The sequence below is a fragment of the Salvelinus alpinus genome, chromosome 15 (assembly GCF_045679555.1).
Source record: "Salvelinus alpinus chromosome 15, SLU_Salpinus.1, whole genome shotgun sequence".
NCBI lineage: Eukaryota > Metazoa > Chordata > Actinopteri > Salmoniformes > Salmonidae > Salvelinus > Salvelinus alpinus.
This window is the reverse complement of record NC_092100.1, coordinates 13485845-13489802: the sequence shown is the minus strand read 5'-3', so window position 1 is coordinate 13489802 and position 3958 is coordinate 13485845.

The following is a 3958-nucleotide window of genomic DNA, read 5'->3' as shown; positions in this document are numbered from 1 at the left end:
AGTTCAAAAGAATTGTGGAGCTCCTGCACCTAAAATATTATTATAATATTCATTTGTAAAGCACTTTTCATTACACAAGAATAATCTCAAAGTGCATAAAATAAAAAGATAAAATAGAGATAGTTATAAAAAAAGATATATATAAAATATAAACAGTACCGGCACCTATTTCATTCCAGGTCAAGCACTGATTAGAACATTTGGAATATGAGAATGTTAGGACACCATGACATCATCAGACACATAATATAGAGACCATCTATAGACACAGACTGTACCTTGTAATATAGAGACCATCTATAGACATACCTTGTAATATAGAGACCATCTATAGACACAGACGGTACCTTGTAATATAGAGACCATCTATAGACACAGACTGTACCTTGTAATATAGAGACCATCTATAGACACAGACTGTACCTTGTAATATAGAGACCATCTATAGACACAGACTGTACCTTGTAATATAGAGACCATCTATAGACACAGACTGTACCTTGTAATATAGAGACCATCTATAGACACAGACTGTACCTTGTAATAGAGAGACCATCTATAGACGCAGACTGTACCTTGTAATATAGAGACCATCTATAGACACAGACTGTACCTTGTAATATAGAGACCATCTATAGACACAGACTGTACCTTGTAATATAGAGACCATCTATAGACACAGACTGTACCTTGTAATATAGAGACCATCTATAGACACAGACTGTACCTTGTAATATAGAGACCATCTATAGACACAGACTGTACCTTGTAATATAGAGACCATCTATAGACACAGACTGTACCTTGTAATAGAGAGACCATCTATAGACACAGACTGTACCTTGTAATAGAGAGACCATCTATAGACGCAGACTGTACCTTGTAATATAGAGACCATCTATAGACACAGACTGTACCTTGTAATATAGAGACCATCTATAGACACAGACTGTACCTTGTAATATAGAGACCATCTATAGACACAGACTGTACCTTGTAATATAGAGACCATCTATAGACACAGACTGTACCTTGTAATATAGAGACCATCTATAGACACAGACTGTACCGTGTAATATAGAGACCATCTATAGACACAGACTGTACCTTGTAATATAGAGACCATCTACAGACATACCTTGTAATATAGAGACCATCTATAGACACAGACTGTACCTTGTAATATAGAAACCATCTATAGACACACACTGTACCTTGTAATATAGAAACCATTTGCAATCTCTGCATTCACCAGGAGGATCTAATTATTTTGCCCCAAATATACCAGTCTAGAACCCAAAGATTTCTGCACGCCTACTGTGGTACATGGAGTCCTTATTGTTTTACCCCGGTAGGATGGCTGGCCAGGTTCAAGATCTATTTACCCCAGTAGGATGGCTGGCCAGGTTCAAGATCTATTTACCCCAGTAGGACGGCTGGCCAGGTTCAAGATCTATTTACCCCAGTAGGATGGCTGGCCAGGTTCAAGATCTATTTACCCCAGTAGGATGGCTGGCCAGGTTCAAGATCTATTTACCCCAGTGGGATGGCTGGCCAGGTTCAAGATCTATTTACCCCAGTAGGATGGCTGGCCAGGTTCAAGATCTATTTACCCCAGTAGGATGGCTGGCCAGGTTCAAGATCTATTTACCCCAGTGGGATGGCTGGCCAGGTTCAAGATCTATTTACCCCAGTAGGATGGCTGGCCAGGTTCAATATCTATTTACCCCAGTAGGATGGCTGTCCAGGTTCAAGATCTATTTACCCCAGTGGGATGGCTGGCCAGGTTCAGAATCTATTTACCCCAGTGGGATGGCTGGCCAGGTTCAGAATCTATTTACCCCAGTAGGATGGCTGGCCAGGTTCAGAATCTATTTACCCCAGTGGGATGGCTGGCCAGGTTCAGAATCTATTTACCCCGGTAGAATGGCTGGCCAGGTTCAAGATCCATTTACCCCGGTAGGATGGCTGGCCAGATCAGGATCTATTTACCCCAGTAGGATGGCTGGCCAGGTTCAGAATCTATTTACCCCAGTAGGATGGCTGGCCAGGTTCAGAATCTATTTACCCCAGTGGGATGGCTGGCCAGGTTCAGAATCTATTTACCCCAGTAGGATGGCTGGCCAGGTTCAGAATCTATTTACCCCAGTGGGATGGCTGGCCAGGTTCAAGATCCATTTACCCCGGTAGGATGGCTGGCCAGATCAGGATCTATTTACCCGAGTAGTAGGTTTGATTTGATTTGATCTCAGTGCAAGAGGCGTCACTACAGTCCCTGGTTCGAACCCAGGCTTTATCACACCCGGCCGTGATTGGGAGGTGCACAATTGGCCCAGCGTCGTCCGGGGTAGGCCGTCATTGTAAATAAGAATTTGTTCTTAACTGACTTGCCTGGTTAAATAAAAAAATACCAAAATATGGATTTATATATTCTCAAATTAAAGCTGACAGTCCGCACTACCCTCATAGTCATTGTATCATTTCAAATCCAAGGTGCTGGGGTACAGAACCAAAACAACTCAAAATGGGTCACTGTCCCAATACTGTTGGACTCACTGTACTGTATTTGTTCATGAGAATCCAGGGTTCCCCAAATACTCTGAAGCAGTCTGTAAGGTACATTGCATTCAAAAAGTATTCAGACCCCTTGAGTTTTTCAACATTTTGTTGCCTTACAGCCTTATACTAAAATGTATACATTTTTTCCCACTTATCAACCTACATACAATACCCCATAAAAACAGAATTTTTTTTTTGTTGCAAATTTATTTAAAAAACAAATAAAACGGAAATAGCACATTTACATAAGTATTCAGACCCATTACTCAGTTCTTTGTTGAAGCACCTTTGGCAGCAATTGCAGCCTCGAGTCTTCTTGGGTATGACGTTACATGCTTGGCACATCTGTATTTGGGGAGTTTCTCCCATTCTTCTCTGCAGATCCTCTCAAGCTCTGTCAGGTTGGATGGGGAACGCCGCTGGACAGCTATTTTCAGGTCTCTACAGAGATGTTCGAACGGGTTCAGCTCTGGGCTCTGGCTGGGCCACTCAAAGACATTCAGAGACTTGTCCCGAAGCCACTCCTGCATTGTATTGGCTGTGTGCTAAGGGTCATTGTCCTGTTAGAAGGTGAACTTTCACCCCAGTGTGTGGTTCTGAGCACTCTGGAGCCAGTTTTCAACAAGGATCTCTCTGTACTTTGCTCCGTTCATCTTTCCCTAGATTCTGACAAGTCTCCCAGTCCCTGCTGCTGAAAAACATCCCCACAGCATGATGCTGCCACCACCATGCTTCACCGTAGGGATGGTGCCAGGTTTCCTCTAGACGTGATGCTTGGCATTCAGGCCAAAGAGTTCAATTTTGGTTTCATCAGACCAGAGAATCTCGTTTCTCATGTCTGAGTCCTTTAGGTGCCTTTTACTGAGCAGTGGCTTCCGTCTGGCCACTCTACCATAAGGGTCTGATTGGTGGAGTGCTACAGAGATGGTTGTCCTTCTGGAAGGTTCTCCCATCTCCACAGAGGAACTCTGGAGCTCTGTCAGAGTGACTATCATGTTCTTGGTCACCTCCCTGACCAAGGCCCTTCTCCCCTGAATGCTCAGTTTGGCCGGGCGGCCAGCTGTAGGAAAAGTCTTGGTGGTTACAAACTTCTTCCATTTAAGAATGATGGAGGCCACTGTGTTCTTGGGGACCTTCAATGCTGCAGGCAGTTTTTGGTACCCTTGCCCAGATCTGTGCCTCGACACAATCCTGTCTCGGAGCTCTACGGACATTTCCTTCGACCTCGTGGCTTGGTCTTTGCCCTGACATGCACTGTCAACTGTGGGACCTTAGGTGTGTGCCTTTCCAAATCATATCCAATCAATTGAATTTACCACATGTGGACTCCAATCATGTAGAAACATCTCAAGGATGATCAATGGAAACAGGATGCACCTGAGCTCAATTTCGAGTCTCC